Source organism: Musca autumnalis, unplaced genomic scaffold (genome assembly GCF_047663935.1).
Source record: "Musca autumnalis isolate F117 unplaced genomic scaffold, ASM4766393v1 scaffold_5, whole genome shotgun sequence".
Lineage (NCBI taxonomy): Eukaryota > Metazoa > Arthropoda > Insecta > Diptera > Muscidae > Musca > Musca autumnalis.
Window position 1 is genome coordinate 107,784,385 of NW_027412088.1, and position 24,225 is coordinate 107,808,609.

Below are 24,225 nucleotides of genomic sequence, written 5' to 3' on the forward strand. Positions count from 1 at the left end.
GAAGTTCGGCCCGGCCGAGCTTTACACTTTTTTATTTGTTTTTATTTAGAATACGATGGTTTTCGATACATCTTCCCACATTGTGTGTAACTCGTTTGTGTGTAGCTCGTTTTTACATGCCTTTCGTTTGGAGGCATTCTTTTTCAGTATAATGATACGAATAAGCCAGCGAAATCGCCGTAAATATGACAATGTCGGGAGTATATAGCTTGTCTATAGAACTTTCGAGGAGTTTAACTTTTTTGAAAAATCTCCTGAATTAAAACTCTATATGTATTCCATATGCCATAGACATTTTAAAAAATCAATAGAGGAAAAGAAAGTTTTTTGTTTTGCTGGAATGGCTCACTTAATGGAACATTAAAATAGTTTAGAAGTAGAAAACAGCGTATTTCAAAACAAACAACAAATCGAATAAACCTGATTTGCAAAAGTTTTGCATAAACTCGGTTCAAATCAAATAAAACAAAAAACTCGTATAAATATTTATAATAAGAGAGTTTTGTTTTTTTTTTTGTCGAATTTGGATTTCTGCAATTTATTCATTTCTTATCTCTCAATTTGGCAACTTAAAAAAATTATCAATAATTTAGCTGAATATAGAGGAGGCGTTTTATTTTTCAAACCCAATAATTGTGGGTTTTAAGTGCTCTCAGTTTTTTTCAGTTTTACTCCATGCCATTGCAAAAAATGTCATCAATAAAAATCGAAAGTTTTTTTTGTCACAGTTGAAATTTGCCAAAAGAAAGACGAAAAAAGTGTTTTCAAGTGGAAATTTCACTTGGTATTTTTTGGTTTATGTGTTATTACTTAATTTTTTATTTTCATTTGACAGACTGGTTATTGTTACACAAAACAACATAAATCCGTTGTGATTCAGTTGAAATATTAAGAAAAGGAAGAAGAAGCGGAAAACGAAGCGGAAAAAAGAAATGTATTGTAATACTTACAAATGAGATGACAACGAAATTTCGCTTTCATTTTTTTTTTCATTAATTTGACTGGCGACAGTTGTTTTGTTTTTTTTTTCGTCTTCTCCTACTTGATATTGCACACTCTTACTCACACACGCGCTCGTTCTTTTTTTGTGAGGAGATTTTCAAATTAACACTTTGATGTGGGTTTTGTTGTTGTTTGTTGTCGATTTTTTATTGTGATTTTTTTAAATAACGGCACATTAAATATTTCATAATATTCTGTAATAATAAGAAAGCAAAAAAAGAAAATAAATTAAAAAAAAAAAACGCAAAAACACACACGATGAGTGATATACAAAGAACTCATGGCTGAAGTTCGTTTGTTGTTTTCACTCAAAATATTATGTTATTTGTTGCTGTTGTTTGTTTAATTAAATACACATTGTTAAGGAATTAAAAACAAAAACACACACTAGAAAAAAATCTAACAAAATAAATGAAATTGATTTAGAAAAATTTATGGCGCTATTATATCTAAATTAAACATCACTTTCTCGTACAAAAAACAAAAATATTGAAATATGCTTATTGGTATTGCTTGAAATTTTTGGTCAGACTCTTTAATTGACATAATTCTGTATTCTTTTCTTCGTGGTGATTAACACTTATATCTGTTCTTGTCTATTGGCTTTTTCGTTAGCATGTTTTGTTCTTGTGTTTGTTTCTTAAGTCTTTTGTTTTATGAAGCTTTTGGGGTACATTGCCATCGGTTGGGAATTGTTATGGAAAAATTAATTCTTTTTAAGTTGGGATAATTCTTTTATCATTTAAATCTGTACCCGACCAACATTGAGTAAATTGTTATTGCTTATTGCTTTTGTGTCTTAAGCCTTTCCGTTAATTATTATTTTTTGTTTTTTTTTCAGATATTCATTGCCATTGCCACATATTATGAAATTCTTTCACAATTTTTAGAACGGCTGGACCGGTTTGGATAATTATTTTTTTAAATGTTCGTCACAACCCAACTTATATTTTTATGCAAAGAAAATTTGACTAGGCACACTTTTACACCCACTTTTTTGAATTTTAATATTTTCTACAAAACTACTGAATCTACATACTTTGTTGAATTGCGAAAGGTCGGGGTACTTCCTTATACCCTATTTCGTTGGTAATGGCACCAGTTAAGAACGACTGGACCGATTTGGATAATTCTTGTTTTGAAATGTTCGTTATAATTCAGCTTAGGTTTTTATGCAAAGGTTGCCCCCGATCAAGAAAAACGATATATTTACAAATCGACGATTCCAAACAATAGTATGCTAAGTCGACTTAGCATGTTTTCAAGTTCTTTACATTTTTACATTTTACGTCCTTTAACTTAAATTCTGTCAAATTTTGGTAATGATCGGTCAATCCGAACAGAAGTTATTAACAAATGTTTACTCAGAATAGTAGTGAAGGTCAAAGAAAACTGTAAACTTTGCAAAACTCACTTTTCAGACTTAGCATACTATTATTTGGAGGTGTCGAAATTTCCCTAAATGCTGAGATTCAACGGTCCGTCAGCCATGAAAAACTGAAACATATAAGACTCAATTAGGGGGAGAATTCGACCTAACCATTTTTTAATTTTTATAATTATATCGCTTTAGGATAAAGACAGATGACATAAGCGATAATAAATCCTAAACAGCGTCAATGGGCAAAAAAATCCGACAAAGTCTGTAACTACTACACTACATTCCTCATATTTTAACTGCATTTGGATGCAATCCAAAGAATCACATCCACTTGTCACCTTTTAACAACATCCGGATGCAGTTCAACGGAGTCGTGAAAAAGGCACTCCAATCCTCACAATTTAACAGCATCCGGATGCAGTCCAAACGGAGTCGTGAAAAAGGCACTCCGTTGCCTACATTTTATTAGCAGTTATTAGAGATCCCTACAAGAACATAAATCAGATTGTACATCTCTACATTTTCCAAAAAGAGATAAGCGTGTTAACATTTCCAAAAATTTTTTAATATAAAATAAAAAATATTTAATTTGCGAACATTTTTTCGGTAAGAAAATTTCCCAATGGAGTGCTGTTGGATTACATGTCGAAATCTTAACTGGTGATGGGAAGACAGTATCAAACTCATTTGGCAGATGAAGCAAGAACAGTTCAGCTTGGATTAAATGGAGAGCGGAGGAAACACGCATGGTTGCGATTGAATTCAATGGAGAATTTTCATAATTTGTGTTAATGCAATAAAGTTCTTAATATTTTTGTTTTACACAAATTATTTGTTCTCGGATATTTTTTAATAGCTTGCACACATTCCGCAGAATGTATCAAAACACGTGCTTTGGACTGTATCCTATTCTAACCCCAAAGGTTTAGTTAAAATGCAATGCCAAAGGGTCAGTTAAAATGCAGTGCCAAAGGGTCAGTTAAAATGCAGTGCAATGGAGTGCATCTTTCAGTAGTCACGCTCTTGTAAAAATCATGAGTGAAAATGCATAATTTGATGCACTTCCAAATCACTTGTACATATGATTTAACTGCCTTTTTTATTAATGTGAAGTTGGAATTTGTATGCGTCTTTTTATTCATAAATAAATAACATTTTGAAAAAATATGATTTTGTGAGGAGTACACCAAAAGGTGGACCTATGTTCGTAGTGTTGCGAATGTTAGTGATACGAGGAGCACTAGAAAACTATCTGGACTAGGTAACAGGCAGTGTCGCCAGGAGTCATTTAACTTTTTTTTTGAAAGTTTGACAGTTTTTAGCCTAAGCGTACTCAGGACAGATTGACATGCGACCACGTGTTGGGTTGTTTACAGTGGCTTGATTGAGACTTCCAAAACATGGCATTTAAACGCTTTTACAGCATATTCTGGCGACGAAAATCGCTGAATATGGCTTTCTTTCTTGATGTGCTGGTATCAAATGATGGCATTGCATCCCCAGTCAGGGCTGTACGGCGCATCACCCATCAATTCCACGTTTTGTCCGGTTTGAATAGAGATGTGAGAGCTCGCATTGACATGATACAGAACGATTCGTCTTCTCTTGTTCGTTTTTTGAATTTCTCAGGAGACTTCTGGCAAACAAATTGTAGTGTAATACTCAGAATTAAACGTCCTACATTTCTCAAGCCGTATAGTCACCACACAGTGTATGGGAATATAAAACAATGTCTACACGGGACTAAGTTAAATCTAATTCCGTAACAATAGCTTTTGTAAGGATCTTCCCTTTGAACACAAAAAAGTCATTTAAATGCAATGTGTTCAAAAAATGTATTTAAACCCCAAAAAATCTTATATCGGAAGGTACTGTAATATCGGAGCTATACTAAACCGGTACCACACACATAGTTCAATGCTACTGACTTGGCAAGACTATGGTATTTAATATACGTTACGGGTACACAAGATTCGCGACAGAGAATTGTCGGTACAGATCCAATTTTGGTGCTGCCTCCATAGAACGGTACAAACAACATGAATATTTCGAAGAGATAGAAAAAGAAATACTAGGATTTGCAAAATTTGGACCATAATTGAATTAATTCTCTTTACTGTTTATTCCCTTCGTGAACGGACATTGTTAAAGCCGTTGTTGGATTTGTTAATGAGCCTACTCCAAAAACCTCAAGCGTTTGCTTGGAGATCCTCTTAAAAGACATACTCGTTGTCTTGGATTGTTTCGAAATATTTTCCTGATGTATTCCTTGCGCTACTAATTTTCTTCTTCTGGAGTTACGGAGTTAATGAGAAAGAAGCACACATTTCTAATATGGATTTATCGGTCGACTCATACGGGTACTTTCGAAATTTTACGGTAAACTTTTTTTTCGGGTGTAAGTACATACTTCCTGAAATATTTTCCCAAAAGCTCTAAAAACCCTGTCGGCACAAACTTAAATGATTGGTGAGCATGAAATCTTACGAACTGAGTATCCGATTTTACCGAAACTTTGCATATCGTAAAATTGTTTCCAAACGTACATCAAGTTATAAGAGCATCTACATTGGAAAGATTTTGCGGATACTGCCCTCACTAAAGTTGGAGGATCGTTTACAAATTTTTACCGTAAGTACTTGTTGTGGTCCTGTTTATAGCGGTATTATTTTTCATGGACAAATCAATGCCTCCTGACATAATAGTCCAAAGGCTCTAAAAAATTCACTGTGACCAATAAACGTGCATCATAACTATCGAATAAAGTGATTGATATTGATCCAATCTTTGCGCATCGTAAAATTTCTTTGAAACTTAAATTATATTCAAATATGAATTATATCGATCTATTTACTTCTTCTGGTACCTACCCCACAAAAGTGCAAAATTGTTCGCAAATTTGCAGTTTAGGATCATGTCTAGGATAGTTTTGAAATTTTTACAGTACGTAGCCCTCGTGTCTCATATTACGACAGTATAATTTTTATCAGAGGTAAGTCAAATAGTTCAAATTTTCTCTTAAAGTTTGTCCTCGATTTTTTTGAATCCCAACTTGCGTCAAATTCGAAGATGGACTATATCGCTCAATATCTTAATGTACCTTCCCACAAAAATTCAATCATATAGGCATAAGAACGGGTTAAAATATCTTCGCGTATAAATTTTAAACTTTTTCGTGTTGTTCTGGCAGTATTCATTACTACAGTAATGTTTTGGAAAAACAACCTAAATTTGATTTGCTTGCTGACTTTTACTTATTTGTATATAAAAACGAATAAATCAAAAACAATAAAAAATCATTGTATATGCTGCAAAATTATACTGGATTCACACCTATATTTTAGGACTAACATTTGTGAGTAATGCCTTCATTATTCCTAAAAATCGGCTCTGAGGATAGTCGGTAAGCAACAAAGCAACCAAAATTATTTTCAAAATAGGTTTTGTCAAAATAGCAATAGACGCATTTATTCCTGAGTTGCGGTATAGTTCCCATGTGACGGTACTCCTTGTTATTATTTGTGAATATAAAACCTAGAAAAATTATGAATATGGGTCCAAATAGTCGTAAAACCCTATAAAAGGCCTTTTGGATCCGTGAGGGTGTAGATATATTATCAAGATCATTTTCGATTTTTTATCGCGGGCAGGCACCACTAGGGAGTCCAAAACCGAAATCGGTTACCCGGTTTTGAGTTATAAAATCGAAACCGGTTTTCGCCAAAAATGTCATTTTCGGTTAACCGAAAAAAGGTTAATTGTGTCGGTTAACCGGTTTTAAGAAAATAGTAATATTTTTAATATTAAACTAGCAGACCCCGGTCCGCGTTGCTGGCCCGTCGTAATGAGTTTTAATGACAACTTTTTATCGACTTTATGCTTGACAATTCAAAAATAGGTATTTTCTACCTCACTTCTTCGGTTCTTTGTCAAGCCGAGAAGGATTTCAAATTTATCAACAGATTTTGTCTGTAACCTTTCTTTTCTGTTACGGACTTTGTCGGATTTTTCGCCAATTTGTGCCTTTTAGGATTTAATATCGCCCATGTCCCTGTCTTTATCCTAAAGCGATCCCATTATAAAAGTTAAAAAAATGGTTAAATTGAATTCTCCCGCTTATTTAGACTTATATGTTTTAGCTTTTCATGGCTGATGGACCGTTGAACCTCACCATTTAAGTACACCATTTAAGTACATATATAGTTTTTCTTGATCGGGGGCGCAACCACCGTTGTCTCGAAAACTAATTTGCAACCTGATGCACTCATAACTTTGGCAAATATAGCGATTATAAAATAATAGGCCCCGAAATTCGTTTACAAATATATAGCATTTTGGACCACGGGACATTCCTGAACATTTTCTGAAAATTAGGTTCAGTAGTTTTGGAAAAATAAGTTTTGAAAAGAGTCGGCGTGGTCATCATCGGCGTGGTCATCAGATATAACATATTAAAAAAGTGGGCCTGGTCCGGTATTTTGGCTCCAAATATGTACCTAGGGTGCACACAACTTCATTGCCTACCAAAATGTATGCTGAAACCGATATAATCATGAGTGTGGCTTATACATATAGCGTTTAACAGAAAGGCATGGGGAAGGTACCCCACCTCTTCCGAAATTCATAAAATATACATAACAACGGCAAACATTGAGCTTTTGCTACAAATTTTATGGAAATCCCTTCAGTAGTATTGGAGTTATGACATATTAAAAAAAACAGGCGTGGTCGGGCCTATAGGCCCTAAAGAAGTACTTAGATTGTAGATTAATCCGTAAATTTTTATTCCGATACATACATAATTTTTGCAAATATAACGTTTTTTTTAAATATCGCATAAGGGAGGTACCCCGCCCCCTAGGGAATTCAATAAAATATGTAACCTGTTTTCGGGGGCGTGGTAAACTTTTCTTTCCAAAAAACCTAAGTTGGGTTATGACAGCATTTGATTTTTATTCATAAAGGTAAAGCGTTTTTTTAAATGTGCCTCTTCAAAATTCAAGAAAATATGCCTGTAGATTCCCTAACATTTTCAGGAAAATCGGTTCAGTAGTTTTGTAGATGAAACATATTTTAAAAAGTGGGTATGGTCAAGTCTTTGGTTCCTAAAAAGTAGGTAAGGTCGGAGACACAACCACAATTGTCTCGCAAATTAACTTCCAAATAGAAACATTCGTAATTATTGTAAATATAACATTTTTAAAAAAGTAGGGTACAGGGGAAGTACCCCGCCCTTTCCGAAATTCAACTGAATTTGTAGCCTATTTTAAGCGGGGGTCATCATTCCCTGGCAATTTCAATTCTTGTAGAAATGATAAAAATTTAAAATTGAAAAAAGTGGGCGTAAAAGTGGGCATGGTCAAATTTTCTTTGCATAAAAACCCAAGTCGAAAATAGGTCCAGCCATTCTCAACTGATGCCATTACCAACGAACGATAGTTGATTTTTATTTATAAAGATTTAAAAGTTTGGACAAATCGCGATTTTCGTGAAAATCCCTTCAGTAGTTTTGTAGATATAATCTAATTAGAAAGTGAGCGTGGTCGGATCTTAAGACCCAAAATTAGTACGTAAGGTTTGAGACACAATCGCCATTGACTCGCAGATAAATTCCAAACCGATACATTCGTATTTGTTGCAAATATTGCATTTTTACAAAAATAGAGCATAGAGGAGGTACCCCGCCCGATCCCAAATTCAACCAAATATGTAGCCTATTTCAACAGGGGGCCATCACTCTACGTTCCTTGAAAATTTCAGGAAAATCTATTGAGTAGTTTCGTAGATATAACATATTTATAAAAGTGGGCGGAAAAGAGGGCGTGGCCAATTTTTCTTTGCATAAAAACCTAAACTGGACTATGACTAACATTTCCACAAAAAATTATCCAAATCGCTCCAGCCGTTTTCAACTGATTCAATTACCAACAAACGACAATTGAGTTTTATATATAAAGATTAAAATTGTGTTCTTGAAAGTACTCGTAAACTAAACTTAACTACCACAAGGTACGGGCAGAGTTGTAAATATCAGTAGTGGAATTCTGTTCGAGTTGCCGACAAAAATCGGTGAAATTAAAATGCTTATAATTTCGGTAATTAACGAAATTTTTCTATAAGACAGCGACCAAACTGTAGTAGTCGTTAAGTCTTACCGATATCTAGAGTGCTGTCAAATTTAATTAAACCTTTTCATTCATAACTTTTAATTTTACCGATTTTTATCGGTAACTGAAAAAATGAATTAGAGAATCCCACTACTGATACCTTTAAATTTGAAAAATATCTTGTGTAAAATGTATAGTTATGCTAATCGACATACACTCCGGTTCATCTGAATAGAACCAACCAATATTTGCCTACAAATGCCGTTATATCTGACGATAGGAGTGAAATTGTAAATTATATTTTTGTGGACATGTAGAGCATATTGTAGCCAATATTTTCAATTTCTAACATGTTTCACATATGCGTTCTAACGGTACTTTTTTCTCGCTTTATGAAAAAATGCTAAAATATTAGCATGTTTTAATGGTTCACCAGGATAGAACCAACCTAAGAATTTGAACAAATCCTTTGTCAGATGTGGCAAACTTTTACAATAAACTATTTATAATTATAGAAAAAGGCCGTGAGTGTTGATTGCAAACCAATATTGCGCAAAAAATTGTATTAGGGTCTGGAAATTTGTTGAAAATCGATGCTTAGAGCTCCAAAAAATATTTTTATGAAGGATTCGGTAGAAACAATTTATAAAGTAAAAATTTTATGCTGAATTATGTTCAAAATTTTCAAGACTACAATAAAATTTCAAAAAAGTCACATTTGATAGGTTTATAAGTACGAAACGGAGGAAATATGGTATAGATTACTCAAAATTCTACCTTTCGAAACCAAAAGTTGGTATTTTATGTCAGGAAAGTGAATGCAAATCGATGGGTTCCGATCAGTTTCGTTGGCTGTGGACACCAACAGGTCTAAAAAATAAAAAAATTCCTACCGGCGAACGCTTCATGTCAACATCAAGGTCTTTGATTTAGAAGATACCACATGGTATGAATAGCACAGAAAAATAGGCGCACTTTTTTGTGTAATAACGGATCAGAATTTTTTTTTCGATACTTATACCATGAGTAAAAGATGAATAAACATCATAACCATCAAAATTAATCCCTTTCTTCTCGAAAAAAGTAACGTCTGCCTTCTCCTATCGCTAAGTTGTTTCTTCACATCAAATGTCTTGAAATCTTTTGAAATTCCTTGGATTTGCTGGCGACATAGAGCGCTTGGCGGTGGGAATTTTTTATTTTATAGACCTGTTGGTGTCCACAGTTAACGAAACTGAGCCGAACCCATCGATATGCATTCACTTTCCTGAGATAAAATACCAATTTTTGGATGGGAAAGGTATAATTTTTTGTTATCTTTACCATATTTCCTCAGTTTCGTACTTATAAACCTATCAAATGTGACTTTTATGTAATTTTATTGTAGTCTTGAAAATTTTGAACATAATTCAGCATAACATTTTTTCTTTATACATTGTTTCTACCGATTCCTTCATTAGAATATTTATTGGAGCTCTAAGCATCGATTTTCAACAAATTTCCAGACCCTAATACAATTTTTTTCACAATATTTGTTGGCAATGAACACTCATGGCCTTTATTTATAATTATAAATAGTTTTTTGTAAAACTTTGCCACATCTGACAAAGGATTTGGGTAAATTCATAGGTTGGTTCTATCCTGGTGAACCATTAAAACATGCTAATATTTTGGCATTTTTTCATAAAGCGAGAAAAAAGTACCGTTATAACGCATATGTGAAACATGTTAGGTATTGAAAATATCGGCTACTATATGCTCTACATGTCCACAAGAATATAATTTACAATTCCACTCCTATCGTCAGATATAACGCATTTGTAGGCAAATATTGGTTGGTTCTTTCCAGATGAACCGGAGTGTAGTTCAATTGAACGATCTATGAAAAAATCTGCGTATACTTAATATCCCAAGGCAGTTTGAATGACGTTACTCATACGTTTTTGAATTAGTACAGTAAACTAAGAACTTGTCGAATTTAAGGCTGTTAAGGGTAACGATAACAAAATACATGTTTGATTCCGCCACGATAATTTGAGGTTCTCAACACATGAGGGAGAATCCATTCTTAATAAAATGCAAACTTGATTCTTTTGGTACACGATTTTATATATGTAAGGGTTTTTACAATTTTTAGAGCACAATTTCAGTCTTAATTTTACTGTCCTCACTTCGATGTTGAATGTTAAATAACAGGGATATTATGAGATAATTATTTAATAAAGAAGTCGTTTTACTTAATTTACCCCTTTCTGCACATTTTTAATCGAATATATAAATTATGAGCAATTTTATACCTATTTTACAAAACCGGTTTAAACCGGTTAACCGGTTTTGAAATTTTTTTAAAATTAAAAATGTCGGTTAACCGAAAATCATTTTGTTTGGAAAAAACGGTTTTTTTGGACACCCTGGGCACCACTCAATGTTGGTAACATAGGTACTACTATCAGTCTTCTCTACATTGCATCAGGGTTATGACTTTTTTACAACCTCGTATGATATTTTGATGAGTCTTTACCTAAAATTAAATAAAATTTTAATTATAAAGTGATTTGATAAAAAAAGCTTCCGCACACAATGCTTTTAAAGCTTTATTTATCAGACCGTTGGACAATTTTTTGAAGTCACAGTAAACAGATATATAATTGAAAAAAGCCTTAGGGCCACACGACATAACCAAAATGACATAACCGTCATTCATTCGTGCAATAGGAAATAGTTTTTTGAGAATATTTTTTTATTTCATATTATTTTTTCACAAATATAAAATTTGAAATGAAAGTATTTGAATATTTAAATGGAGTGAAAATCATTTTAAGCATTAGTAGACAAAAGTTCATTCATTCTCGCTACAAGAAATCATATTTGAGAAAAAAGGCCAAAAAGTCATAACCCTAGTATACATATTCCTGATTGTATTTTAATATAGTTTAATACTTTATCTCTACGGGCCAATTCATATTTTTTCCTACATTTCGTTATTTTCTTCTTTGCAATTTATTTGAACAATTTAAAAAAGTTTACTTTTATAACTGAATTCGAATAAAATTAATTTCTTAATTGATATTTAAATCAAGTTTTTTTTTCTTAATTTACAACTCTTACTGTCTCAATTAACTAGCTAAATATTCAAATGAAATGTTTTGTTATTATTGTTGGTATTTGTTGTTGTTGTTTTTTTTTTTTTTGTAAATAATTTATTTATAAACGATCTACTTATTCATAAACCTGTTTATAGGCGATTAAGCAATACACGAACCTAATATTGCTTATGGCAAAGCAAACAGTACTTGATTTTGCTAAATCTGTGTGTTTTTTAATAATTATAAAGACAGTCCGCCAGCCAGATGTGGAATCTATTAACTGGTCATGTTTCATTTAACCTACAATAACTGAATGAATGCATTCGTCCATCCATCTATCTATCTCTACGATATCTCTTGATGAATTTGAAATAAAAACAAATATAATCACTTACCGTTTTAATTTTTCTTAGCTTTTAAATTATTTTTTTTTATTTTTTATTAAACATAAATTATTAATGTTCTTTCCTGATTATTGTTTATTAGTAATTTGCAAAAAAGCAAAACTTTTTAAGATTCTTAAAGTTCTTCAAGTAGTTTTTGACAAGTTCTTCAAGTGATTTATAATTGCAGAGATTTATTTCAAGCAATATTTTTAATTCTTGTTTATTTTAAGTTTTAACGAATTCTAAGTGTTTATTGTTCTTTCTTTTGCATTGATAAGTGTGTTTTTATTAGGTGTGGCAAATAGCTTAATGGCGTAAAGGAATGTAAAAGTAAGTGTTTATAAAAAAAGTTTTAAAATGTTTATGGTGATTGTGGCAATAGAAGTTCATGAAGTTCATCGTGGAATAGGGCAATGCCCCACGGATGTGTTGGTAATTATTGATTCAAATGAATTCTGCGTTGATGGGCAAAGTCAAAAATATTATATAACCGATATTCTTTTGAGTGCAGTAACATCAATATGAACTTATTACCAAATACGACATTCAAGGTTATACTGCATTCAGTAGCAATATTTTCACACGACGATTGAAAGGGAAGAGGAGATATGACTCTTGCACAAAAAGACGAGCAGAAAAACAATTACTTAAAAATGTTTACGTACGGGATCGAACGGAAGTTAAAAATTGCAACAAATATGGTTTTGTAGTAGAAACATTAAGCTGTAGAGACTATTATTGAAATTAGTTAACAGATATACATACTTAAGGCTGTAGAATATCACTTATCCAGTAGTATCGAAAACAATAAGGCCATGTAATTAATCCAATAGAATTTTATTAAATGTTATCACCCCATCAGAATGTGATCAAGACAACAATAGGTCGTCTAAAGATGGGTTGGTTACCAGCCAGTCAGTTTAAGATCGATTAGTGAATAGGTCCCTGGGGACATTTTTAAATGAGATGTATGTCCGACCTCTATATGTATTTCAATGAAATTTTGTGGAGAATCGTTTAAAAATGTGTATTTTTTTCAAATGTTTGTGATAGTTAGCTATTTTAGCGGGTAATGTCTTCGTTTCAAATCAACATATATTTCGTTATGTATGCAACATAACATTACTCCTGCTTCATAAAAATTATGAATTGAAAGCAGACGAAACCGTTAGGAGTCGACCACATAAGCAAAAAACGGTAGAAAACTCATGGGTATGATTCCCACGATACCCCTTTTTATTAGATCTGACTTACAAATTCCTACCTCAAAAGTGAAATAATGGTTTTATTTTCAAAATTGGGCATTTTTTTGGTACATTGGCGTTATGAATTTTCTTGTCAATGTTGGCAGAAGGTCTTCAGAAAAATATGTTGTGTGATTATCTAGTAGAAACACATCAGAAAAGGCTCCAACATATAAGTATAATAATCGAACATATTTAACCCAATTAGCGCCGAGAATTTTTTTGCGATAAAACATAAAATTTTATATGAAAATTATATTTTTGGGACATTTTAAGCATTTTTGATGAAAAGACTTGTACCTCTAAAATGCAATTTTGAAGTGTATTATAGGGACATTTTTACATGTCAATCCTTGGTTTTTGATAGGGAAAATACTTACTACATTCATAACAAATGCCTGATTTTATATGATTGCAACATTTATGATTAAATTTATATCGCTTATTTAAATTTATCATCAAAAGTCGTAAAAAGTTGATGTTTTTAAATTGCTTGCTTTTTAGGCCATATGCGTGGAATTGTATAGTCCAAATTATACTTTATAAGCATTGAATGACATGTGAAAAAATGACAAAAACTTGCGAAAATATCCGAGTTTTACGTCAATTTTACCACCATTGTGGCGTTTAAACGACCAATGGCTTTATGTGGGTAAAACGAGCGAGGGATGTATTAAAAAAATACATTTATTAATTATATTAACTAATTAATTTTATTTTATGTTTAAAACATATAAGCATTAATAAATACAAAATGGCGTTTTCATATACAATTTGCTTCAAGTAATTATAGGTACCTGGGGTAGGTCCCCATATAAGGACAAAGTTGTATTCACTAATCGAAAGGTTATGAAGGGGGCGACTCACTTAAAGGCAAATACATTAGCTAAAGAGCTAAAAGGTTCGAAGATTTGTCATATCGGCCTAATCCTTCAGGTACCTCCGCCACAAAAGTTCAACAATTTTAGCTCAATGGTGAGCACTATAACTCTCGAAAATAGTAGCCGATTTAGTAGGTTCGAATATGCATTATATGGGTTCTGTTCTTTGGAACGACGATAATTTTTATACCCTCAGCATTTATGCTAAAGAGGGTATATACACTTTCACACGGGTAAAATGTGCCTCATCGAAATAATTGTTTTAGACCCCAAGTATGTTTGGACGAAATTTGTTTCAGACAATTTGGAGTCGATTTAGCAATGTCCGTCCGTCTGTCGATCCGTCTGTCTGTCTGGCTGGCTTGTGCGCACGATAACTCTCGAACGGATGAACCGATTTGGTCCAAAATTTGGCCTGCAAAAAAAATTTGGCCTCTATCCCACGGCAGCCGGTTCTCTGTACCGGATTGACCCGGGACCACACAACATCAGCGTTCCGGCCAGCGGCTGCCACCTCAGTGTACATGTGTTTGTATTTGTTTCGTTTTTCTGTGCTGGGAGCGGCATATCCCGGAATGTCTGCTCCGGATTCTTTTGGTCCGTGCCGGGACGGAGGAAAACCCAGGACCAATATATTTGTGCTCGGTTTGTCACATCCGCATCTTCACCCATATCCAATCTTCGGTGAGATGCAATAGATGCCAGGAGTGGGTGCATTTAAGGGGTTGCTCTGGACTTGCCCACGCGAGGGACTACGATAGGGACTTTGTTGTTGCATGCTGCGCGAACACAGCTCCCAGTGAGTCGTCGTCGTCAGATTACGAAACTCCTTCGTCGTCGGATTACGAAACTCCTCCGCAGTCCCCCCAACAGCAGCCGCACGCGCAGCATTTAACACCAGCCGTTGTTGTTCCAATCACAGAAAATGCATCCTTTTTGCAATTTAATTGCAATGGGCTCCGAGGTAAGATCGATGAAATAGTGGACTTTATGAATCGGAAGAAGATCAAGGTCGCGGCGGTGCAGCAAACCATGCTGAACGACCACAGCTCAGTACGTTGTGATGGTTACAACGTAATAAGGAAGGATCGCACCAGATATGGAGGTGAGGGATTAGCTTTACTTTTGCACCAGTCTGTTCAATACAGACCTATCTCGCTTGAGCCTGCCTCTAATGACCCGTACATGGAATGTATGTGGGTAGCAGTCAGGTGTGGAACTGCCGAGATAGAGTTGCTTAACGTATACATCCCGCCGAGAAATAGCTGTATATCAGATTATAAGCCTGACATTAGCCCGCTTTTGGAAGGTCATAATCGTCTGGTCCTGGGGGACTTTAATGCGCATCATGAGATGTGGCATTCGGCCCTCGGAAACGACCAGAGAGGTATAGCGCTGGCTGAGCAGATTGATAGATCTACGTTTTGCTCAGTCAATGAGGACGCCCCTACCAGAATTAGAGGTCTGACAAATGACGTCACCTGGCAACCCGTCATTTCCCTTGGATCAGACCATCTCCCCATAATTGTCTCCATCAGCAGACCACCCGATTTCATCACCTCTGAATGCCGCACATTCGTCAATCATGGGAAAGCTGATTGGCCGAGTTTCAGAGAGTTCACCAATCACCGCTTGAGAGAATTGCTCAATCCTTCTGATGTTCGGGTAGCGGAAAGGACGTTCCGCGACATCATCAATGCTGCAGCCGCTCGCCATATACCTGCTGGTCGAATACTCGAAGTAAGACCAAATTTCCCAGCAGAGGCGACGGGATTAGCAAATGAGCGTGATGAGCTTCGACCCCGACGACCCCAGAGTCAGGGAGCTGGCACTGGAAGTTAACAGGCTGGTCGGCGAACATAAGTGGTTAAATCATCTGAAGAGTTGCAACATTGGAGCCGGTATAAGCAAATTGTGGACAACGGTTAAGTCACTCTCGAACCCCGGAAGGAGGGATGACAGGACCTCAGTCACGTTCGGCGACGTTACGTTGACTGACCCGAAGAGGTGTGCAAGTTACTTCAATCGACTGTTTGTCGAGCACCCCGAGAGTGACAGGGCGAAGATAAGAGTGTTACGTCGCATTAGATCTCTTCCTGCCGAGGATGAACCACCGCAGTTTACAATGGATGATGTTGCGAATGCCATCAGGAATGTTAAATCATCCAAAGCGTTGGTCGCCAGTCGTATGTGGAATTCAGGAACAAGAAATCCAAGCCCCGTAGAGTGAAACAGGGAGTTCCCCAAGGAGGGGTGATATCTCCGGAACTGTTTAACCGCCCCCTCCAGACGGCATTGAGATCGTAACGTATGCGGATGATTGTACGATCCTGGCGTCAGAGAGAGACTGTGAGAGTCTGAACTCCTATTTAACCGATCTTACCACCTTTTTCCACGCGAGGAATTTGCGGATATCCGCCACTAAATCGACGGCCACTCTGTTCACCACATGGACGGCGCAGTATAGAAGAGAGTTGAATATCAGGGTCGATGGTAACAGAATTCCGACCACAAACTGCCCCAAAATTTTAGGGGTCACATTCGACACCACTTTCACGTCGTCCGCGCATGCCACAGCTTTCTGCGATAAACTGAAATGTAGGAACAAAGTCCTCAAGTCCCTAGCCGGCAGCACTTGGGGTGCAGATAAAGAAACCTTGTTGACCACGTATAAAGCGATAGGTTGGTCTGTGGTAAGCTATGCGGCGCCAGTTTGGTCGCCGAATTTATGTGACACGCAGTGGGATAAGATTCAAATTTGTCAGAACGCCGCCCTGAGAACAGCAGCAGGGTGCCTCCTCAAATCTACAGTGGACCATCTACATGAGGAGGCAAATATTCTTTCAGTACGACAACATAATGAGATGCTATCGTTGCAGTACTTGCTCGGGTGTTACCGTGAGAGCCATCCCAATCACCATCTACTGGCCACCGATACACCCAGTCATATCAAGAAGGATATTCATGCTCTAGAGATGACGGTCCAACAATATAGGAGAGAACCTCTAGATCAACAGGCATATCAGGCAGGTTTGAACAGCATTCACACGGACACAGCATTCACACGGAACAGCATTCACACGGACACAAAATAAGGTCCGTCCGTCGGGCAGTCAGTCTATTGAAATCAAAATACAGCTCGCTTTAAGATAAAACTCTATCTGAGATTAATAATTTGGCTTAGAGGTCTATTACTCCTAGGATGTGTGGTATTGAAAATGGGCTATATCAGGTACAGGTTTTGATTATACATATTCCACATAGAACGGTACTCGCGATTTTCGGTATATGAAAGATTTTAGCCGAAATGACCGCAATTTTATATTAAGTCTTTTTGGGGCTGTAAAACTCTCTTCGAGAAATTTGTTAGTATACATAGGATCACGTTTTGGTATAGCCCCTATATAACCGCAACGCCCGATTTTCGGCAGTTTTATGTTTTTAGCCTCATTCTCACAGCAAATGGCTGAAATATAGTATTTAGTCCTATTTAGTGTTGCAAAACTGTCTTCCTGAAATTTGTCAGTGTAAGTCCACTTTTTGATACAGCCCTCAAAGAATGTACCTCCCGATTTTCAGTATTTTGATGGTTTTACCCAAATTATCCTACTGCGATGACTGGAATTTAATACTTAGTATTCGGTATGGATATAAAACATTCCTACAGAGAATTGTAGCTATATTATATTATTCGTCTATTCGTGTTGTTCTATGGCGTTGAAGTATGGCGGTACCTACGAGGGCAGTTCGGAAACTTCTTAGCCTAGCACAAAAAGTGCGGTGTAAACAGAAAAAAGTTAAGTGTTTTGGAAACTTCCATCTCTGTTATGAACACGTGTTAAATTTTGTTTCGATCTGGCAACTCCTTCATATAGAAACAGGTGTTCAAAAAAGACGCCTCCGCATTTTTTTTTACAATGGAAAAATTAGAAATGCGTGCTGTCATTAAATATTTACATAAAAAAGGTTTATCGAGACAAGAAATTCATAATGATATGGAGAATGTGTTAGGTGAAAGTGCTCCTTCATATGCAACAGTAAAAAATTGGGTTGCTGAATTTAAACGTGGTCGTACAAGCCTTGAAGATGAACCACGTAGTGGATGCCCAAAAACAGCAACAACAACAGAAATTGTAGCCAAAGTGCATGTTATGGTATTAAATGATCGACGAATAAAAGTGCGTGAAATTGCTAATATCATGGGCATCTCAAATGATCGAGTCAATGTAATTTTGCACGAAGACCTACAGATGAAAAAGCTTTCTGCAAGATGGGTGCCGCATTTGTTAACAGTCGATCAAAAACGCATAAGAATGAACATTTCTCAAGCTTGTTTGGATCGTTTTAAGCGAAATAAAATGGATTTTAAGCGTCGTTTCATAACTGTTGATGAGATATGGATCCACCACTATACTCCAGAGACAAAAGAACAATCCAAACAATGGACTGAAGCTGGAGGAAGTGCCCCAAAGAAGGCAAAAACAATTCAATCGGCTGGTAAGGTTATGGCAACGGTTTTTTTGGGACTTCAAAGGTATTTTATTGATTGACTATCTGCAAAAGGGTAAAACAATAAATTCAGATTACTATTGCTACCTTTTGGATCAATTAAATGTACAAATTCGAGAAAAACGTCCTGGCTTACAAACACAAAAAATAATTTTTCATCAATACAACGCACCAGCGCACAAGAGTGTTTTAACAATGGCTAAAATCAACGAATTAAAGTACGAGTTGCTTGATCACCCACCTTATTCTCCTTATTTAGCTCCCAGTGACTTTTACTTGTTCCCAAATATAAAAAAATTCCTTGCTGGCAAGCGTTTTACCTCAAATGAAGATGCAATTACAGTTGTAAACCACTATTTTGAAGACCTTGAGGAACACTATTTTAATCAAGGGATAGAATTGCTAGAAAAGCGTTGGACTAAGTGTATTGAAGTTTCAGGAGATTATATTGAAAAATAAAAATATTTTTGAAAAACTAACTATTCTCTTTCATTGATAGGCTAAGAAGTTTCCGAACCGCCCTCGTAGAGTGTTTGGATAGATAGTGTTTGGTACGACAATATTTCTTTTTACGGATTTCCCTTCAAACATAACACATTCAACATAATCTCAAACACATATGTACATACATATGTACATCTATTATTATCAACTAAATGGAAATTTGTGATAACTACCTTGAACTTTATTTCTTTTTTAGCAAATAGTTTTACGATCAGTTTTGTGGACACTAAAACAGAGTTTATTTTCATTACAATGACCTTTGTACGCAAATATATGGTTATCTTAAAAATTCTCTTACTATTTTATGATTTCTTTTAACCTCTAATAAAAAAAGACAGACATTAACTAAAGGCAATGACCAGTGATTTGGCTAAATGCTTATAGGCTCATAAAATAAGTCACCTTCACATTTGCCGGGAGAGGACAGACAGATTATTCACTTATTTGTTGTTTGAAGTTTAAATGTGAAGGTCTTTGAATTTTCTTCTTATTGTGTTTAACGGGGATATTTTATTAGAAGTCACATGAGTTTGGAATGTTGTTAATACATATAATGACGCTACTAAAAATATTGATTAACTGTTTATGGTAATAACTATTTTCAGTATTACGGAATTAAGAAAAAAATCAGATGAATCATTTACTTTTTTTTTGGAATTCGCCTGGGTGGTGGATTGCTTGCTAGCTTCTAAATATAAAACCTATATCAGTTATTTGATTTAGTTTTTGTGATTTTGTTTTTAATATATTCCGCATTGTAGTCGTTGTTGTTTTTCTAGTTTCCTCATTAGTTTTGGTATTAAGTTGAATTTCCATTTGCTGTTGATGTTTGTTTTTAGTTTTGCGTAGAAATTTGTATCGTGTTTGTTATACGGTTTGTTTTAAATTTATGAGAAGAAATCAATTTGTTTATTTTTTAAGCATATAAAACAGTTAACATTTTTTGATTTATTTCGTTGTTTGGGTTCATGAATATTTTAGGGTATTTTTTTAAATTGGAAACTATTTTCTAAATTTCTTTTAGATTGGCCTATATTTCTTTTTTGGTGGAATAGAAATGAACTGTTAATTTTTTGTGTAAATTAATAAGTAATGTGAATATTTGTTTTCAACACATTTGGTTGATAAAATTGTAGTTTGCATATGAGTCTGAAAAAAATTTAATGTGTTAATTATTGGCTCTCAAATATTCAATGTTAAGTTTTCTCAACTTGAAGCCATATTAAAATGAGATCTATGGAAAAATTTAGAGTTTCTATTGGTATTAAATAATTTGTATAATTGAGAAAGTGTAAGGGTTAAAAAATACAAAGATCGAATCTGGGAATTATTTTTAAATCAGGCAACAGTTTTTGTCCAGGTATAGCGTCATAGCTTTATTTAACTTTCGGGTTGAATTTTCTATAAGGTTGGAGGGGGTTATTGGTCACTGGAGCACTGAACAATAAAAATTTTATTTAAAGAACCGTCCACCGAAAATCCATCCTCCCCCAAATATTGTCTTTATGTGGCCCCTTGGTGGGATATTTATCAATTATATTATAAAAAAAATAATCATGTTTTTATTAATCTCAAATCTCTTCCGCCAAGTCAAGGTTTATTCCTTGGACAAGTTGAATATGCTAATTAAAGAATATGAATTTCTTTCAAACACGGTTTAATACCAATGAGACGTCGATGTTTTTAACCTACTCCGAAAGTTAAATACCTAGTTGCAGCCACATCAAAAGAAAAATTCTTTAAAAAAATGTCACATAGGGCGGTATCGTTTACCTTGCAATCTGAGAACCCGCTATCATAAACTAAACAAAACATTTCAGCTATTTCGGTTGAATAATGTGGCTCAAACCATTCTATGGTGGCTACTCGGTTCTCAGTGGGAATGTTTTGTACCTCCAACGAAAACTAAGTACCTAAATTTCAGCCATTTCGGTTAGATAATGTGGCTAAAACCTCCAAATACCGAAAGTCGGATGGTACCGTTCTATGGGGGCTATGTCAAAACATTGACCTGTGCCGATAATTTTCTGCAGGAATGTTGTATATTCACACCAAAGACTTTGTATGGAATTTTACCCACTTTTGTTGGGAAAATGCGACAAAAAGCCTGAAAATACCGAAAAAAGGAGTTACTGTTCTGTGGAGACTATACTAAAAGATGAACCCATAGTGACAAATTTCTTTGGAAAAAAGTAGACTTATTACCACATTTCGGTCATTGCAGTGTGATAATCAGGCTAAAACCTTCAAAACGCGAAAATCGGGAGGTCGCGTTCCATGGGGCCTATGTCAAAACGTAGTCCTATACTGACAAATTTCTGGGGAAAATTTTTGTAGCTCCAAAAAAACTAAGTACTAAATTTCAGTCATTGCGGTGTGATAATAAAGCTGAATGCTTGAAAAATACGAAAATATCAAAACATGGACCTGTCCTGACTAATATCTTGGGAAACGTTTTGTAGCCCAAATGAAGATTAAAACCAAATTTCGACCATTTCGGTGGCCCACGTTTTGATATATCCCCCATTGAACCGTAACTATCGATTTTCGATATTTAAAAGGTTTTACCATAATTAGTAAAACCTTTTAAATATCGAAAATCGATAGTTACGGTTCAATGGGGGATATATCAAAACGTGGGCCGGTACAATCAATTTTCAATACCAAAATCCCTAAGAGTAATATACTATTTTTTTCATAGATTCGTGATAAATGAGCTCGAAAACAGGTGGACCCGATCTTCATATATTTTTGTGTGCCTCTTAAGAACCTTGTCTTTGAACAAGGGAATTTTAAATATATAATATAATAATGGTTGACTGTGAAAATCAGAATTTAATTTTTTTTAAGAAAAAAAAATTGGACAGTTTTTGGCCATAAGTCCCAATTTACATTAGGCGAGTTTACTTGCGGCAATTGTCAGTTTGTAGGTGAGAGAGGGGGCTGAGAGGCAAAGGGTTACCATATGCCTCACCTCTCTCTCCATCAAACTGACAATTGCCACAAGTAAACTCGCCTAATGTAAATTGGGACTTAAACTGTAAAAATTAAAGAAAAATCGCACGTTTAAAGATTTTGATGTCCCTTATAAGCCCACAAAAAATATATGATCGGTGCAGCCGTTTTCGATCTGCAGTGGAATGTTACAATGCTGCTAGAGTTTCGGCAAGACGGGAATTCCCGGGAATGAGATAGAGAGCCCTTTATAAGGATGCCAATGCGTATTACCGACGCTTTCAGATTCGACGAGTATTTAGCAGTGGGAAATATTTGCTCTTCTTAACAAGTTCAGTGGTTCGAGTCGAGGTACTGCCAAAAATTCTCAATGAGAGAGTTTCTTTGGACACATATATATTAGGGCCAATAATTATCACCCTGCATTAACCCTTTGTAAACAAAACCAAAAATTTTCTACTTCCCAGTTGTAAGCACTTCTTATATAAAGTTAGTAAAGGCGCATCGTGTAAAATATTAAAAAAACAAAACCAAATTAGAACTCGTCATCCTGAATAAAAAAACGTCGACCCTAAAGATGCAAAGAATACTTCAAAAAACAAATTAGAACTCGTCACCCTGAATAAAAAACGTCGACCCAAAAGAGATAAACAATACTTCCTCATTGATATGGAACCTCCTTTGACATAAATATGAACTACTAGGCTGGTTGTTTAGGCCGCACCCTCCTAAAATGTTTAATTATACCCTCAGCCTTTAGGCTAACAAGGGTATATGAAGAAAAGACAAAATTTTTTAGTTTTCCATAAAAAAAAATTAAAATTTTTTTTTAAGCTACATGAAAGATTTCTGGTACATAGATTGGGAAAAAAATCCCATTCTTAAATCTTTTCGAGATACTAATTTTGGTTGTTGCGCGCAAAAGTTATGGCGGTTTCAATTCTGATAAAAAGAAGATTCAAATGAAACCAAAACTATACAAATCCGTTTAGCGGTTTGCATATTATAGCAAAAAACAAAAAATATGTTGATCAAATTTATAAAATTTTTGTAAGAGAAAATATTTATTAAAATTTATTTTGTGAGTTATTTGAACAAAATGTAAGAAAAATAGGTCGGAGTTTTTCTTCTATTTTAGTTAAATTTCACGCAATAAATCACATTTTTTATTCTAATCACTTCTCGAAAACACGCTAACATCTAGCAGAAGATATGGATATCTTTCAAATAAATGTTGGGTTCCTTTAAATGGGGTATAATCTTCGGGTAATGTTCATTTTGAAATGCGTGTAAATCGCGAAATCCTCAAAATCACTTGATGCGCATGCGGTTTACCAATACAGCGAATTCTTCTCTTTTAATTTGTACACATTTGCCAGGATTTACTTTGGCCGCTAAGATGTAGCATCGTCTGCAGTTTAGTGTATAACGCTTATATTTTGCACAAAGTGCATGCACTTTTTATGCGCATCCGATTTCACTATCAACCGTGAAAAAATACATCGATCTAAACATATTTCAATAAAATCCATAAAGAACCGTGGATGTAGCATCACACAGTATTTTTTGGATAAATCGGATACAGCTCCCATGCCACTAAATTTTTCAAACCGCTGTTTTCGCACAAACGCGAGTGATGATTCACTTTCTTCATTGAAATGGAAACGATCCACATAAAACGCGAATTAGTCAGCGATATTTTAAAAAACATTTTTCGCAAAATTTTCAATTTTTGCAGTAGCCATTTCCGCCGTTCTAGTAGATGGACTTTTACGATCTGTGATTCATATGATCCGAATCGTCGAAAAACTAAAATATCGCGGGGTACCAGCACACTCAAAACGATATTCTAAATACTGTACCCAAAAAATAGGTTTTTTAGAAAAAATATCGCACTAAATTTTGGCCTTTGGCAGTAGATTACTCTGCTGCTGTGTGGGCTACTTACTCAATATACATATCAGATTATGCGAAATCGCGAGTTCTTTAATCCTATTATTGGTTTTTCGAAATATCCGAATGCGCGTCCCAGTTACATAAAAAATACAAAAAAACACCTGAAATCCGGCTTCAAAATGTCAGCATCCATAAAAGGTGGATGCAGTGGAAATTTTGAAAAGTGATACATTAGAAGTGTAATCTTCATTTTGTATTCTCCTACTTTTACTTT

The 24,225-nt window shown here is 34.9% G+C and overlaps 1 protein-coding gene across 12 annotated transcripts in view; it reads right to left on the reverse strand.

Moving 5' to 3' along the window:
- Nucleotides 1-24,225, reverse strand: part of sano (CABIT domain-containing protein serrano) — a 711,482-nt gene that overhangs the window by 107,872 nt on the left and 579,385 nt on the right. For 7 of the 12 annotated variants that reach the window (XM_073957405.1, XM_073957406.1, XM_073957404.1 and 4 more), the window contains one exon: nt 951-1,196. The exons of the other annotated variants lie outside the window; for them this stretch is intronic. The gene's annotated coding sequence lies outside the window, so the exon portion shown is untranslated. The remainder of the gene's footprint in view (nt 1-950; nt 1,197-24,225) is intronic. 12 annotated transcript variants of the gene reach the window in all.